The sequence below is a fragment of the Caloenas nicobarica genome, chromosome 7 (genome assembly GCF_036013445.1).
Source record: "Caloenas nicobarica isolate bCalNic1 chromosome 7, bCalNic1.hap1, whole genome shotgun sequence".
Classification (NCBI taxonomy): Eukaryota; Metazoa; Chordata; class Aves; order Columbiformes; family Columbidae; genus Caloenas; species Caloenas nicobarica.
Window position 1 is genome coordinate 28,572,803 of NC_088251.1, and position 18,106 is coordinate 28,590,908.

Genomic DNA, 18,106 nt, shown 5'->3' on the forward strand with positions numbered 1-18,106 from the left:
GTCTGCAAGATTGGTGCTGGCAAATGTGGAAACTTTTGCAGCCTCTGGCTCCAGCCCCAGCTCGTCCTCACTTTCCATGAATGCCTAATTGAGACTGCCTGGCTTTTTCCGCAGAGGTGGGAGCCAGTTTCCAGGCAGGGCATATGGGTGTATTCTGTAAGTCTGCCTTGTAAAGTTTTAGCACCCAGAAAAGCCTCCCCTCTCTAGTATGATTCAGTTGGCTGGCAAGGGAGTGGCTGACAGGCTGGGGCAGTGGGTGTTGCTGTTGGCAAGAGAAACCAGAGGGTAGGAGCTGGGAAGGAGCGTCTCTCTTTTAAAGAAATGATGCTGACAGCAATCATCTTATTTTGTATGGGACATGACACCGTCTCAGGGTACTACACTAAAGTGCCTGCAAGACAGAAAACTCGCCTGCAGCCACAGCACAGGTACAACAGGCAGCAGCGGGAGGGTGTAGCTGTTGTGGCTGTTCATTCCTCAGTGACACCTGTAGTATTTCTCCTGGTGCAATCCCTGAGCAGAGCACCATCGTCTGTCCCACCCCCCAGCTTCGCGTTTGCCAGGAACCCCCTGCGGCAGCCATGGGACTTACCCGGCACTCACGCCTTCACTGGCACTACCTGCTGTGCTGCAGGTTCGGAGGGGCAGGTCCCAGAAGAAGAGCCAAGCGTACGTACCACTGTGCGTGGCAGTGGCTCCCACGCAGAACTAGCCTGAGCCACCATTTCCACACACAGAGCAGCAAACAGCCGTGCAAAGCCACAGCTCAGCATCCAGAGCAGGATGGGGCTTCCCAAACCACAAGCTTTGCCCCTCACTGGTTCCCATGGGTGACTGAGTCAATATTAACTTTCACCCAGCCTAGGTAGGGAGCAACCAGATAGCACACAGCTAGGAAGCTGTCTCAGCTCCCCAACACACTCTGTTCACACTATTCCTTTCTCCGTGGGCCAAACCCTGCACCTGCCAAACATAACACGGAGGATGGAGCAGCCTAGGCTCTCATGGATGTTGGGGCTTTATATTAATCAGATGGAAATGATTTTGGACAATTAAGCATATAAATAAAAGGCCAACTGGCTGCACATGTGTGGGGCATGACCTGAAAGCAATCTCAGTAATTGAGATGATGTAGTGTGAAAGCTGGATTAAACAGGTCAAGTAAATTTGGAGCAGCTAAAATAAACCAAACTCTCTTCCAAAACATATGTTGTGCTTGCCACATAATATTGCTTTACTGTGGTAGCATGTCCCAAACATGCCAAAATTGTGATATGCTTGTTCCAGGGTCAGAGAGCCAGAGGGAGAGAGCAAGGATGGTTACTTTGGAAAAAAGCTGATCAGAAAGTAGTTCTGAGAAAGTCACAAGTACTCCTGAATGAGCTGCCTGATAAGGCCTTGCACATCTTCCCTGCAGCCAACCTGCCCAAATATCCTGAGCCCTAGGGAGGGGTCCAGGCTCACACGGAGCAATCAAGCATGAATGAATGTCTGGGCTTTTACTCCCCTCTATAAACATTTTCCAGCTAGTGGCGAGCTGTTTTGAAAGCCCCCAGCAGCTTGGCTGGAAGCTGGAGACATTTTACAACATCTGGGAATGACTGCTGAATCACTTCCCTGCATACACCTGTATGGAACAATATTTGCGGGCAGTTTGCGGTGGAAAGCCAGCCTGCTCTGCCCATGTGGGGCTGGGGCAGGGAGGGCATCACCACCGGCCAGGCTGGCCAGTTCCTGACCCAGCATGGTCCGCAGGGGCGGCTAATGGTGTGAAATGCTCGTTGTTCCTCTGTGCTGAGCTCACTTTGGACCATCACCAGTAACATACAGTGTAAAATGCTTCATTGGGGTGATACGACTGTGTACAAAAATAAAACAGCCCTCAGCCATTCATAGGCAGATTACCCAGGGCGGGCACTAATCATACCGGGAGCACAGAGGGTCCAAAGTGAGTTGCAAAAGGGCTTGGATGAATTGCAGCCCTTTCCCGTCACACAGTCCTCCATGGCCACCCCTGCCTATGTCGGTGCTGCTTGGTCTCCACAGTGGTTTTTATTTTATTTTCTTACCATTTAATTGCCATATGCTTTATATTATCTTTGTTTTTACTACGTCTTGGTCATCTCAATTCTTCTGCTACACCAGATAATCATGAGTTGTCAGCAGTAAGCCATTAGGTAGTAAAACACAGTACTTGAAAGATAGGAAATGTTAAGGGTTGATGCTTCAAATTCTTCCTTGTACGGAGCCCTGAAACATGTAAAGGGTTTTATCCATCTTGAATTCATCACTGGAGAAGCGTTTTCAGCTTGTACGTGTGGTTCCTTTGAATGGCTGTATTTCAGTATTGTTATTAATTGCAAAAGCCCTGCCTCATTTGCAGGGGCTGTGATGGAAAGTACACATGGCATGAAGTTCCCAGAGCAAGAGAAGGTGGTAAGGGCACGCTGCCCCAGAGACAGCTGGACAACACACTCCTTTTTTTTAATTATTATTTTCTGCAAGGGAATTTGCAAATGTACCAAAGATCATGAGTTTGCAATTCCTGTTCTAGATATGAAGCATACACATCCATGGAAAGCTTTGTGTAGGAAGGGCAAAGTCTCCAGAGCAGGTAGAAAAGCTGACCTAGGAACTTGGTGATTCCCCCCTCACCACACGTGAGCTGTGGGAAGGAGAGCGCATTGTGCACCGTGCACCGGGCTGCTGCTGTGGCGTTCACGTGTGCCACCCTGCCCAGCTGTGTGAGAAACTCCTGGGGACCCAAGCTACCTGCTTGGAGGCAGAGGGGAGGGAAAAGGGAAGGTCAACAGATGGAAAAGTTCGGAACCCCAAATTAGTGTGATTGTTGCTGGAGCTCACAAATATTCCCTAGAAATAGGGAAGAGAGGGTGAAAGCCTTTGAACTATGGACCCTGGGATGCCAAGCTGGAAAACCTGTACTTGGGTAAGAGAGGAAAAGAAATATACTGTAGATAATCAATGTTTTGTGGTCTGTGCTTTATTTTCTATACCTATTTTCTAGAAAATCTTGACCTGAAGGCTCACTGAAGACCCGTTCGCTTTGGTTTAGTACCAGGCCCCACTTAACTGGCAGCACAGCGTAAAGCAAGACTTGCAGGCAGCCTGGTGACTGTGGGGGTACTTGGGCAGCACCTGAAAATGTGCCCTGGCCACCTGCAGAAGATCAGAGCAGGGTTTTTGCTAGACTTTGCAGGAGTGCTCCCTGGCTGACACAGGCATCCTGGCTATAAGAAGTGGTGACAGTAAAGCACAACAGATAAACCCCAAAGCCTTGCGGAATTTGTCATACATTCATTAATGATTTATAAAGCAAGTGTGAGGCCGAATGCAGCATAACAACCCACTTCCCTCCTAAAGTTACACGCGTTTGAAACCATTCCTTAAAAATAAATGAGGTGGTCAGCTTCAGTGCAGCTAAAACCTCAGCACATCAAGCCTTGTTGGCCATCACCTGTTTCCTCTGGGCGAAGGGCAGGAACAGCCCCTCTTTCTGAGCCCTGCAGACTGGTCCTACACTGGGAACAAGATTGTGCAGGTTTCGCTAACATCAGGGGTGAGCCCAGCCAGGCTGACTGCCATCATGCAACCAGAACAAGATAGAAAGGACACAGCAAAATGCTGAAGGCTCCTGGGAAGCTCTGCCTGCTCTGAGGCCAGCCCCGAGATTCACCTTCTGGCTGAGGTTCAACTTGCTGGTGTGCACCCAGAGCGATTCCCACAAGTCCCAAAACCCGCAGCCCCCAGGGCTGCACCAGCAGGGCGGTGCTCCCCACCAGCTGCCCTTCCAGCCACGTTCCAGCTGTGCTCCAGCTGTGTACCAGCCACTGGTGCTGCAGGACTCCCCACGCCACCCACCGCAGCAGCGTGCATTCACCATAGCTTGTGTCACGCTGCAGCACCGACAGCAAGCCCTGCTACGTGTGTGTGTGTGTGCTCACCGAGGCCTGCTTTATTTATGTACAGAAGTATTTTTTTTTTAAATCAAACATCTGAACGATGTCTGTGCTGCGTGGTTATTTTCTCAAGGCTGCGGCAGCATGTTCCTGTGCTGTTGGGTTTCTCCAGAAGACTTTTGCCAGACAGCTATGCACGGCTGTTGGTGTTACTAAGAATGCCAAACGGAGACCTGATACAGATATCCCCGTAAAAAGTTCATGTATTTAGTTTGCCAGAAATACAACTATTTTAAAGCTGAACCAGAGTTTTAAAGACGAATCTAAAATTTTCTAAACATGTTAGAGCTTTTCTCTTTCTGAAAAACAAATAGGGGCTGGTGGCTGAGTACTGCGATTACACTGACAGGCTGCCAGGCTTACGCCAGGATAACATCCATCATTTCGGTACAGCCAACACGACCTGAGAAGTAATGCTGCAGCGTGAAGTCAGGCCAAGGCTGAGCACATGCCAGTTTCTCCATTCCACTCGCTGTCTGCTGGCCACGAAAAGGTCCAGTTGGGAAGTCAGGGGATAGGTTCAAGCTCTCCTGTGCTGTAGAAAGGAGGAAAGGAAAACTGTATGCTGGAGACTGGCAAAGCACTGGGAATTACCTTTGATGGCCACCTTGCCATCTGGTCACCTTCCCGGTGGTTGTGGCAGCAGCGAGCGTGGCTGGAAATGCAGCATCCCTGGCAGTGGGCGAGGGCTCCCCCAGAACCCCTGGGGTCCCTGCAGCCCAGGTCCCCCCACAGCGAGGGGTCAGGTCCCAGCGTGGTCCCTCTTTGCCAGCACCGAGGTGGGGCTGGGAAGGACAGACTCTTCTCTGGGCAGCCGAGCAAGGCAAAATTTACCCCCCCTCCATGCATCTTCTGCATCCTGCTCCCTTAGGTAGAAGATTCCCACCCCTGACGGACCTTATGGTATAAATAAGGGACCACTGCCTTATGGCTGAGCATCTATAGCACTGACAAAGACAAGATTGCCACCACAGTTATTTCATCTTGTAAGTAACAAGGGAAACTGTGGTGTCTCACACACCTCTGGGCAGAAATAGCTGACAAACACCGACTTCTTCATGGAGAAGCCTGCTGCTAATGGCATCTGGGCCCTACTGTGAGTTGTTAAACTACTAATTCCAAATGCTGCCCTGTGATGTGAAACATATTTATAGTTGGAGCAATCGGGGTGTTTTGGGAAGACACACCTTCATAAATAACCCCCTGGCTTAGACGTGGACATTGGTTTTACAGCTGCCACCCAGAGCTCGAGGACAAGATCAAACCGTGGCCCTGCTCACTGGCTGGCTGCTTGTGCAACACAAACACGCACAAATTAACATCTTCGGACATCTCCAGGAGCAATGGAAACTAATAATTCTTTTGGACAGGATGGATTTCCTGCTGAATTTAATAACAACAGTTGGAGACAACCGTCTGGATACTTGCTGTTTTGAGATAACCAGCCAGTAAAATAACTGTGGAGATTTTCCTTGCAGAAAATTTGTATGTGACAGCCAGCCATGTGCTCTCTTATTTCTAGTCACCATTGTTTATATTTATAGAACCCCCCTCAGAAAAATGCTTAATATGAAGGAATAAAACTCAAGACAGCCCACTATCAGCAAGCTTGCTTTTTATGAGGTTTACAAAGCTACACAGAATTTCAGGGCTCTGGGTTCAGGCTTTCACGACATCTGTGTTTGGCACCCAGCTCCCTTTGAATTCAGATGAAGCTGGGAGTCTAACTCCCTTCAAGACCTTCAAAAACCCCAGTTTTTGTCTGCAGTGGCATAATAAAAGGAGAGAGAGACACAGAAACTCCTCCAAAAACAGACCGAGAACAAGAGCAGAAAGAAATGATAAGGAGTGCTGGGAAGCCAAGATTCACATCAGGAAAGAGGGGTTTAAATGCAGTTGGAGGCCAAAAGGGAGCACTAAAGCATCTATTCTGACAGCCCATATGCTACAAGTCATTAAATCTCAGCCAGTTACTCTCATATTTACCCTAATAACTCTTCTGGCATGTCTTCGAAGAGAGGCATTTCATCTCGACTGGAAGACTCGCATCAGTTGGTGGCTGGGTCCAAAGCTCATCATCCTCACTGGTCAGATGTTGATCCTCATTTCCTGTACTAATTCACACACCTCGGAGTCCAGGTGTCGTGTCTTTTTTGGGCTTTCACACGGTAAATTAAGTACCTGGTATTTTTTCCCACATTCCACTTACATAGTGTAACTAAGTCACTCTCAGTCCTTTCCTTTTTTCCCTCCCATTTTACTAACCTTTAAGCTAAAAAGTCTCTTTTTATAAAGGATTTTCTTCTAGTCCAAATAATTTCTATGGCTCTTTTCTGCAACTTGCCTAGTTTTTCAATATCTTTTGAAAATAGTCCCTGAACCACACAGGTTCTTCTCTCCTTTTTATAGAGCTTCTCCCGCTTTCTGCTTCCCACCCCCAGCATTGCAGTGACCCTTTTGCCACAGCACCATAATGGAAGCTCGTGATGAGTTTTGCATCCACGACAGCCCTTAACTGCTTCATATATGCATGTTTTAGGATGCAATACTCACTCTACACACACACGCGCCCTCCATTTTCTCAGAAGTATAGCTTTGTAGCTGGCTACATAAAAACCACTTTTGTAGACATAAACCCATCAAGTCACTCTCATTACTGTGCCTGACTTTCCTGGTGCCATCCGTCATTACCTTTTTATCACCATTCTGTCCATAAGTTTTACCAGCAGTGATTTTATATTAGTATTGATGAAAAGGATTGATCAGGAATCTGTTTAGAAGTCCCGGTCCTTGTAAAACCCCACTGACTACACACACACACTCTGCATTTGATGACTGCTTGAGGAGAGCTATCAGTATGAAATTCCCATTCACCTCTCAGGTGCCTTATTGATGTTACAGTTATTTTTTACTTAAATCAGAAAGCCATGATGTCCTAAGTCACGTGTGGTACAGAAGGTGAAGCACATTATGTCATACCCCTGGTTTTACCAGCCAAATCTATAATCTCTTCCAAGAGCACAGCTCAGATCCCCAGGTTTGAGGTGCTGCAGCGGCAGAATGGACAGGGAGCTCAGGGGGGAGTTCAGGAGCCACACGGGGCTGCACAGCCTGAGCCGTCACATTTGCTGCTTCTGACCTGACCGCCTCGCTCTCTGTCTTCTGCACACCAGGACTGCCTAGACAGGAGAGCTAGAGATAGCCCTGATGTGGAGGTTTCACATCTCGCAGGTGCATCAAAGGCCCTTCTCACAAAGCCCAAGCAGGCTGTTGCCAGAGGCGCCCACATCTCAGACGAGCAAATCACGCTCTAAGGTTCAGCTTTGCCCATTATATGATACTTCTGCCGTTAATGAGCATTTCTAATTCTTCCCACTTGTTATTTACATGCCTATATCAGCTACTGGGGAAAAAAAAAAAAAAAAAAAATCCTGTTTTTGGGATGCTGTCACAAGCTCCCGTGCCTGCTGCTGCCTGCGCCACCCAGGCAGGCGGGGGCAGCTGCCTGCAGCAGCACACTCCCTGCACGCTTCCCACTGCAGCCGCAGTCTCTGTGCTCCTTTGGGGTTCCAGGAGTGGAAAGCTGAGCTGTTCCTGCTGTCCTGTATCTCTTTCTGGCAGTGGTACCAGAGCCGTACGTCCCGGCAGTCCCCGGGCAGGGACGCATCAGCCTGTGCGTACCTCAGCATCGCCTCGTCCTTGCGGGGCCCAGGGTGGAGGCTGTCTCCCTGGGACACAGCTACATTTTGGGTGGGTGCGAGGGGCAGACAAGCCCATCTAGTCCTGGATATGTGACAAGTATGAGCTCATTAGGAGACAGCCATTAGGAGCTCATTAGCAGACAGCTACAGCCCAGCCTTCCTCCTCCACCAAGACAAAGTCCAGCAGCATGATGGGCTGTAAGACAAATGAACTCGCTTCTCCTAGGAATGCTTCTAAAAACTAATGGTGTTTGAGGGAAAGCATAGCTCGAAGGAATTAAACTTGATTCCAACCTGACCACAATCCAAAGAGAAAATTAATTCCATTTTAAATACTAGATTTTTTTTTTTTAAGTTACTGAAGCAGACTTTAAGCTGGATCATCATCTCTTTTACTGGGCTCTCACCTACTATCACTAGAAAGATTGCTTTTACAGCATTTTGGGTTTTTTTCCTGACAAAGGTTACTTCCCCTTTGAACTTTCCTATGCTGAACTGGTGCAGCAAATTATGGGAAGGAAAAAAAAAAAAAAAATCTCTAGCACAGGCTGGCAGGGAACCCCAAATAACAGACCAGCACATTTTCCTCAAAACCAAGCACTTCTGCCAGGCCATTTAGAAACACCTTTGCCAAATTGCAAATCCTTCAGGAAACCTCTGGGTCTGCGAATGCTATTTGGTCTCTCTTTGCTACAAAAGGATCTCACTAAATGAGGTCAAGAGAAAACATCGTTATTGTAAATTGAGGCTTATAAGTGTCATTTTAATCACTGCAAACACTTCTATTTACTTTACAAAACCCATGCAGTACTTCAGCCATAACTGTCAGTAGCTGCTTTTAGTTGAAGCCATTCATTTATCACCAGAGATTCCTATCTCTCCCCAAACCACCACCACATCAGTAGCCTGCCAAGGGATGAAGCCAGCGGTGGTTTATCTGCAGGAGAGGCTGGGCAGCCCCTGCTCACCCTGGGGCTGCCCCAGACTTAGCCCAGTGGCTTACCATGGGAAAAAACGGACAACGTGTACAGAGCAGGGAGGCGCAATTACCTCTTTTTAAACAAGCTCTCTCTGCGAGACTTGTAAATATAAAAAGCAGACATAACTACGTGTTGTCCCAGATGACCATCTCTAACCCAGCGGTGAGGGTTATCTGCGGTGGGCTGATATGAATGGTGCTCAGGTGGGGGCAAGGGCTGCCACAGACGCCACCAAGATTGAGAACCTGGGGACAGCAACCTGATGGCCCAAAGCTCGTCCTGACCTGGCAGCTCCCGGGCAAAGCCCAGCAGCCACCAGCGAGGTGTTACGGGCGGCAGGGAGCACAGCGGCACAGGCAGCTCCTGGTCCAGCCACGTTGCAGCCCGGAGGTTTGCTAACCCCTGGCAGATACAGCAGGAACACAAAGCACAAAAAAAGCAGCTCCCCAAAATGCCGAGTCAGCAGTTTTCTTATCAGAGGAGCCTGAAAAACGGGGCTCTGAAATACACTGGGAGAGTTTCCCACTAAACATCAACTACCAGGCCTTTATTTATAACTTATAAAAGTAATCGCACTTCAAATCTGTCCAAGGGAAAGAGGGGCTGCTTTGGGTTTTTTAAGCTATGACTTTTGTTAACAAAAAAACTGCTGTATTAAGCATGAATGCTGATTATTAAAAAGCAAAGCCAATAAAAATGATCCAGAGAACAACATTCCATAATGGAGACCATAAAATACAAGGACAAGGGAAGGACAATTTGAAAAAAAGTGATAGAAAATTAATACGTTCTACTGCCAGTTAGTCTTACAAACAGAACAAATCACATCAATGGACTTAAAAAAAAAATAATATGCTTTCAAATTCATCACTGATCATATATGCTTGGGAAGAGTTTCAAGCAGGATTGAATTTTAATCCTCAGACACTGCTAACCAGAGTGAGCATTTTGCCTTTAACATTAGTGGGCAAGGAGTTTACTCCGTTAACCTAATAGCCTTGCATGCCCAGTTGCAAGGATTTTTGTTCTGGTAGGGAAATAAGGGAGGAGAAATGAGAAGTTGCTCGCTGTTGTGTTGGGCTCGGTTTTGTTTTAAACATTAGAGACCAGTTTTCAAAAGCTGCAGGGTTTGGATGCAGCCATTCAGACATAGAAGGCAGAGGTTCGGTCTGTGTCCATTTCCAGGTTTAATAAACCAGTGGCTGTAATAAAGCACAAGGAACTTGAAAATGTGCAGGGCTAAGATATAATATTTTATAGTTCACCCTGCAAGGCAGAAAGTTGATATCTCACTAATGCATATTAGAGTGTGTTGGAGAGTTTCCAAAAATAAAGGACCTGGCTTATTTTTTTGTTTTTATTCATTCTGCTCTATAGTCTGTGGTTTTGTTTTTTTCCAGTTTTCTATTGCTCTCTGCCAGCTAGTACAAAATACATGTAAAATACTGTCTGTCCTCATTTATGCTGATGGTCTGCTGGTAGCAATGAAGTCACCTCAACGCTGGGACCCTAACACTTAGATGCCCCAGCTATAAGTCTATAAAAAAAGTTGAGAAATAACTGGCTCTAAATTAAGTGTTTCCCCAGGAAGAATGAGTTGTCCTAAAAAAATGACACTGGATTGGAATAGGGTAAAAATTTCACTGATTTTTGAAGAACCATATCAGCTTGCGGATCACACCACATGGGCACAAGTCATTTTTCCTGGTGTTTTTCCCCCTTTGGGACCACTACTATTTGCCAGCACATCTACTTCCGTGACTAAACAACAAGGAACAAGCCAGAGACAGCTTGGGTGGGGACAGAATCAGCCTCAGCACCCCGATCCGCAGGAAACCAGCTCACCAGGTGAACAATGTCAAATACAGACAAGATCAGAGCTAGTTTATCGTCCAGACTCGTATTTCTGACAGGTTTTGAGAGAGTGACTGAAGAATGCACGTTGAAGCTTTGACTTTAGAGACAGGAACTCCGAAATAATAAAATAGGGGGGAAATTCAGGATAACAAATTACATCAGTGCAACAGGAACAATTTGGGGTCTTGTTAAGCCCAGGACTCTAGTCAGCAATGACACGCTGGGGCAATATTATTTTAACCCTTTGACTCCTTGATACAGAGTTCAGTCTGCTCTTGGAGGGGCCCTGCTCTGGAAGAACAACAGGGAACAAACCTACGTTATCTGCAGGCTGTTAGCAGCCACGGAAAAACAATCAGCTCCATTCCTGGGGCAGCTTCTGGGCAGACGAAGCTGGCACGGGCTGTACTCCAGACGCCGTGTGCTCCATCCGCACCTCCTCCCTGCAGGCTCACACACGCAGCTGATTCCCCAGCTAATGCACCAGCGCTCGCTTCTTTTCCATTTTGTGGCACAAAAAAATACATTGCTTTACCTATTTTTTTTTCTGAAATACTGTATCAATTCCTCTCCTATAGATACAAAATACTATTTTCTTTTGTATTCTAAGGTACTGCGTCCACGCTGAGCTGTGTTGATTTCAGAGCTGCTTCTGTTTCGCTGACCTACGTGGCACTTTGCTGCATGTTACCACAGCTTTGTCTCTCTTCACTCTCGCACCCTTGCTCTTTCACCTGTGTTTTGAGTTTAGAAAGCAAAGCAAATAGAAAGTGGAAGGAGTACATCATTCTGCCCCCACAGTGCAGGATGCTGCTGTCGCACCCCAGGTGTGACACTGGCAGCAAATGACACCCCTCCCTTGGCTGCTGGTGAGTGGAGGTGCCTCCTGCCGCCCTGCTCCTCAGACACCCCGTGAAACAGCTACGGAAGGAGCTGATGCAAACCTCATTAACTGGGGCAGTAATTAAATGGGAGTAAAAATATCAGCAGCAGCTGGGAAATGCTGCTGTGCTGCCTGCTGGTGAAGTTGACTGTTCTCCAGCTCCCCCCACACCCGCTGCCTCCTCCACCTTTCTCAGGAACCAGATCTTAATGGCTGAAAGAAGCGTTAGCCGCAGACTTCAAAAGTCACATTTTTGAGCATGGCCAAGAAGCAGGGTTGTAAAATTAGGGGCCGGCCAAGCTTTTGGGTTTCATGCAGCAGGACCCCACAGGAAGGACATGTCATCCAGCCATCAGGGTACAGGTTGGCCGCCCTCTCTTGTGAATTGTGTGCTGAACCAGATGCAGTTTTAAAACTCTGCTTAAGGCAATCAGGGCCAGGATGGTTTCTGGAAAATTATTTCATATTATTGTGAACAGAAAAAAGCACTTCCTTTTGTTTCGGCATGAAGGGAACGGTGCTGAAAAGGTGGAGAAGAGCAAGACATAATTATCTTCTCCTCTGTTCCACAGCAATTTCTATGCATTTTGTAACTAACCATCATATAATCCTCCAGTTCACCCCAGAAGTGAAGTCATCCTTACAACTAAAAGAAGTATCTAGTTTTCCTTCGTTACGCACTCCTGCATCTGAGTGCATGAATACTATTTTCCAAAATCCAGGGGCATCAAACCACTTTTCCAGTGGTTTCAAAACAACTGGAAAAGAAACAGAATAAAAGCACTGGAAAAATGAACTGCTTTGCCTTGACCCAACATGACACAGTCAGTTCCAACCAGCGGTTTGTAACAGCAGCTACCCCAGAGGTGGCCGATCCCCTGGTGATCTCCCCTTTTGCTGTCTCGTGTTTTGAGCCCTCACACTCTGTGCAATCCTGTTCGCCCAGCAGTCAAAGGGAAGCATTTAACAGAGAGTGGTTTTGGGGGGTTTTTTTGGTTTTTTGGTTTTTTTGCAATATATTAAATCCTCGCACCTCTTCTAGCTTCAGCGATTTGCGATTGATTTTTTTTTAGCCAGACAGGTCAGATTTTCCACAGAGGGACAAGCCTGCAACCCGAAGGGATGTGGTGGGAGCACTGCTCGGAGCCAGGGCAGCTGTGTCCACCTTAATCCTCCAAAGGTGGGTCAGTACACGAGCCCCAGAGCGGCAGCCATGCCAGAGACCCCCACTCTGCACAGGCGGGTGGCAGCAGCGCAGGCTGAAGGCAGATGCCCTGAGCCCCCCGTCATGTCATGCTGGAGGCACAGCCGCTGTGCAAGGGACACAAACTGGTGGCAGCAAACACCACAAACACTTGGAGTTTGGTTTTCCGGTCAACGTCTGCCTTCACTGGTAGGCTACTGGGAAGAGGATGGTATTAAGGTGTGATTTCGGGTGGGTGACTCTCACACAGGTGAGGGAATGGCGTGCTCTTGCTGCAGGCTAAGGAAGTTGCTTCAGTACAGGGCAAAATCCAGCTGGGAGTTCATCATCAGGCACCCAAATGCCTGCGTAAGGAAAACACAAGCAGCAGAACGCGTGTTCGCGGTGCCCTGCAACAACCTGCCCGGCTGCACCCGCTCCTGGTGGCAGCAGCACCGCGGTGGCCACCATCACATCCCCCTGCCCGTGCCGTGCTGCCTGGCTCCACCACCAGCCCAGCGGCTGGGGAGGAAAGCCAGCAACAACCACAACCTCTGCCCGGTGTCACCCTGCCAGGAGCAACACCTGCAGGGCCACCAGCCCCAAATCCAGCCCGCGCCGTCAGGACCTTGTGGCTCTCGGTGCCGCTGCTGTGCCAGCAGGGCGGTGGAGGTCAGATGCACTTTTGGAGCAGCTCTTGCACGGGGAGCTCTGCCGCATGGGGGTTGTGCACACTCCTTCCTCACAGGGCACGACAAAGCTCTGCCTGCACCCCACTGCCCCAGGGATGCCACAGTCACAGCCAAACCCTCTGGCAGTGGGCTCAGTCTCAGTTTCCGTCAGGTTTCCTCTGTGAGTGGAGGGAATGGATATCCCAGAGGACTGAGCTGCAGAGCCTCAAATCAGGAGCCAAGGAAGGGTTCTCTCTGCAGCTCCCTGGCTCTGAACTCGCCGTTGCTTGACATCATCGACTGCGCACAGAGGGGCGCAGATGATGGCACGAGCAAGGAGGGAGATATCCGAGCCAAAGGGCTGTTTTTCCAGGCTGCTTTGGGACGGGAGCTGCTCGACCTGGTGTATGTACGCCCTGCCCTGCCAAGCTGGCCCCAGCTCTCCATCCAAGGTGCTGCCACAGACCCACCAGCAATCTTAAAGACCTCCCTTATCAGCCACAGGTAAGCAATGCTCGCGGCGCCTGTCACGGCAGCAATCTGCATTGTTTCCCCATTGTGTGGGGCGAGCCCATTGTTTGCGTGTGCCAGCGAGTCAGGGGGCCAAGGGTTAGCGGGTTAACAGCTACATAAGGTCATGCTGCGCTCAGGGTGGGGACAGGGGCTGTAGCTCTGTGTTTGGGTGTTAGCTGCGCCTGGCCCCAAGCTACAATCCCTTCACCCCTGCCCAGCCAGCCTGCCTTGGCTCTGCTGCACGCTCCTCCCACAGGCTGTACAACCCCATACCGAAAAAGAATCAGACCAAAAAATGCAAAGCTTGAACTTTCGCAGTTTAAGCAAGGAAATGTTCTTTTAAAAAAATGCAGCAAAAGCATTTATAGGATCTTGGCAACATAAGCAAAACACGTGACAGGCTGTTGAGCCGACACTGCGTGCTGGCATCCCCCAGTTTTTAACGTACAGAATCACGCAGCTTTCTCCAAGGACACTTTGCACTTTGTTTGGCCTTGGCAACCATCAAATTAATAGCAACATTACTTTCAAAAAAAAAAAAAAAAAAACCCTAATCAAACACTGACTTTTGGCAGGGAGAAAAAAACCCCCAAACTTAAAGACACTGCATCATTTGGAGTGTGCACTGTTTAGTACTAATGCAAAATTTATTGCTCTGGCAAAGCCTGAATGCTAGCAGCTGCCGTCTCCTCCTCGCTCCCCTCTGCATCTCTGCGGAGCACCTCGTGTCGGCCGTGCCAGTGGTGGGGCCGGAGCAGCGAGCCCCCCCGAGAGCCGCTGGAGCCCGGCCTGGGGCTCCTCCTCGGGGCCGGGGTCCCAGCAGACCCTGGTCCTGCAGCTGCCACGCATCGCTGACAGATGCCTTTGGCTCGGCTGGGACAGCGGCTGTTGTCAGAGAGACCAGCGACACGAACGCCTCTCTGGAGGAAACTGCAGCGAGCTGGGGATGAGGTAGGAGTGGAGGGGGAGAGAGTGAGCAGGAAAACCACAAGACACTTGCGCCTGCTAAAAATGATTTCCACCTAGTAATTTTAGCAGCTGTTGTGTTCCTCTGCCTGCCTTCCTGGACAAATTTTAAGTAGGAGGTGAGTGAAAATGAGAACGGTGACAGAGTTTTTCCCCCAAAAAACCTCTGTATCTGCACATTTTTAACTTCTCCCTGACCCCACCTTAAAGACACAGTTATTTTCCTTGGTTACATGTTTTTCGTCCTGGCTGATAAAAAGAACCGGGAATTCACACCAAGTTTTCTCAGAGGTGGTTAAAAATAGTGACCCATCAGAGGAAGATGGGAGCCAAACCAGCACCCACTGTCCAGCCCTTCATCCAGCCCACACAACCAGACGTGCCCACCTCAGACCTCTGGGTCTGGGAAATGGATGCGAGAAGAAATGCAGCTTCCTAATAAATAATAAACGCCATGAGGCCATTGCTCCCTCCTGCCTGGCAAGGGACAGGTTCTCTCCAGCGGCTGGACCCCAGCGATGCCCTGCCTCTGCGCGGAGGTGGCCCGAGGAGCAGCAGCGCGGGGCAGTCGCTGCGCCCGTCCCCTCACCCTACACCTGCCTGCAGCTGCAGTGGCTGTGTTTGAAGAGAATGGGGGGTGACAACTGGGGAAAGCCCCTCCGAGCCCCATGGTTAAGCAGGTGCTCTGCTGAAACACACACACACACACTGAAACAGCAAAAATATATGTGCGTAGTGAGCATGGGTTAACATCGCGCAAAATGCATGGCATGCTATCAAAACAGGTGAAGAATTGTCCCCTCAATAAGGACATGTTGACTGGATCAACAGTGCTAGACCTTGAAGTCCAGTTACCTGCTCATTTATGCTGCTCTTTTCCACGGCCTTTGGGACCTGAACATTTTGCCGAACTCCTGAGAGATGATGAGGTGTGCTGCTAAGTTTTCCTCCATTCCTCCTAAACTTCATCAATCCAAACGATGACTAAATTTTAACTTTTCATTCACTTAATCAGCTACTAAATAGTGATCAATTTGAAGTCAGCATTAGCCCCTGATACAGTTGCATTGAACTCATGTCAAAAACACCAGCAACATTTTACTTCCAGCCATGTCGCAGGACTCCTTCGTAACTGACAGGGCAGGCAGCAGGTACTGACAACCTTCTGCACTAAGGTCTCTCAAACTTTCCTCCATTTAGGCACAGCATTTGAAGTCAAACAAGCTTGTTCTTGTTCAGATCTGCTTTGACAGAACCACCTCCTTCTCCTGCCACCGTGAAGTCTCCTGCCTTGCACAATTGCCCCCAAGTCCCTCCATCTTCCACCATTGCTAGCCTGCAGTGAAGGTCCTCCTGCATCCCAGCTCTTAAATCACACCCTTGTCAGTCCCTGACACCCTTGTCCTCAGCTCTGACAGAAGAAAAAAAAAACCCCAAACACGTCTCTTTGCTGCTGTTTGCCTCACAAAGCAGTGTCACCTGCTTCCCCAGGTGCAGCATTTCTGTCCTACAGCTTCCCCAAACCTACCTCTCCACCCTGCCATGGCACAGCGGGTGACCGTGTGCAGGAGCAGAAGCACCTTCTCTGCAGCTTTTGAGGAGAAGAAAAAAAAGCACTGCTAATCTCCATCTGCCTCTCTGTCTGCCCTCGCCCAGCTGGGTACTGCTGGGAAAGCAATTTTGCTCACACAAACCAAACTGTTTACAGCCTCCTCTCACAAGGATGGAAATGATGTAGAGGAGAGCGAGGCTCAGCCGCTCTGATGTGGGGTTCCCAGGCTTCGATGGCTGCAAGAGGAAAGAGGTGACACGGGAGAGGTATTGCTATTTTTGTGGTGCAGCAGCTCTTTTCTCTCCCACCATCTGGAGCTTGCCCATGGCTAACACAGGATGCAGGCTCTGGGTGGCCACAGCACTCCGTGGCAGCATCCCCTGGCAGATGCAGGGACTGCACACAGGCAGGAGAGCAAGGAAAAGGCAGATCTAGAGCTTTACTGGAAAAATCAGAGACCCGATAACTGGAGAAGGAACACCAAGGCTCAGGAGAATTGTTGCCAAGCTTCAGTTTTTAGTTTAACTGTGCAACAGTGTTTTGGGATATGAAGATTTTGGGTCAAAATTCACCTGTGATCAGCTGGTTCATACAATGTCTTTGTTTAGTCAGACTCAATACAAAAATCTGCAGTTCAAGACTTACAAGTTTTTCACTTGAAGGTCAACATCTTTTTAGCCTGGTTACTTCTAAATTGCGTAGAAAGTGTCTGTCCAACGACATTCTCAGCTAGCAGCAGGACATCCAGATTGTCCTTGAAATGTCACGTAAAATGACTTCTACTCTAAGTAATTCACTTCTTTGAGGTTCTGATTGATGATATATAGCTACCGGCAGAGTTATGGCATTACAAAAGAGAATAACATTTTCTACCTCGAATGTCTTGACTTCAAAGCCTTTAAACTTTATAAACAAAGAGACACAGCCTCAGTCTAGCACCAAAAAAAGCAATTTATGTAAACAGAAAGTCTGGAACAAATAATTAAAACATGAGACTAAACAAAAACATTTGTGAGTTTGTTGAAACAACTTTGAAATATAAACTGCTTTTTTCTCTGTGTATATTTATTTGCACTTTACCTAAGGGTGCCCTCTGAGCATGTTATTTCTTACTTGTGTTGCACTTGGAAGGACATCAGTGGTCACCACCACGGAGGTCACTCTGCGGGCTCTCCTGGCGTGCCCATGCCTCACCCCAGCAGCAGCCTGGATGTGCCACTCGCTGTAACAACATCTTCTCCAGACTGCAGACTTTTATTCTCAACACCCAGGTGAAAATCTGCAATAGCAGAGCTGCCATCCCTCAGCTCACCGCAAAACCACAGCTCCACAGCAGGTACCTTCCTTTCTCTTCTGTGACCTGTCAGTGTTGTGCAGGATTTCGAATCAGTAGACTACCCACAAACTGCTTCAGATGACACGTCTCTTCTAACTTGTCGCACCTCAGTAAGCCACAGATCATGGCAATGTGTGGTTGTGGTTGGGAAAGATGTTACTTTATTAATTTGCCTTCTGATCCTGCAGGAGCTGAAGCAGCCTCTCAAGGGACCACAGGGTTTATACCCAGCAAGATATGCAACTACAGCTTTTGGTACTCCAGGAGCAATTAAATGCAGCTCGTCTCATCTCAGCGGGTGTCGCGGCAGCCACGGGTGATCGTGTGGTGCCACCTGGTGGGCAGCGGGACGGCACCAGTGATCAAACCGAACTGGAAAATCACAATCTAACACACCGAGGAATAGTAAATAATAATTTCCACAGTGATCATTAGGTGAGTAGATGACATTTCTTACAGCAGAAAAGCAGAGACCCGAAAGCAGGGA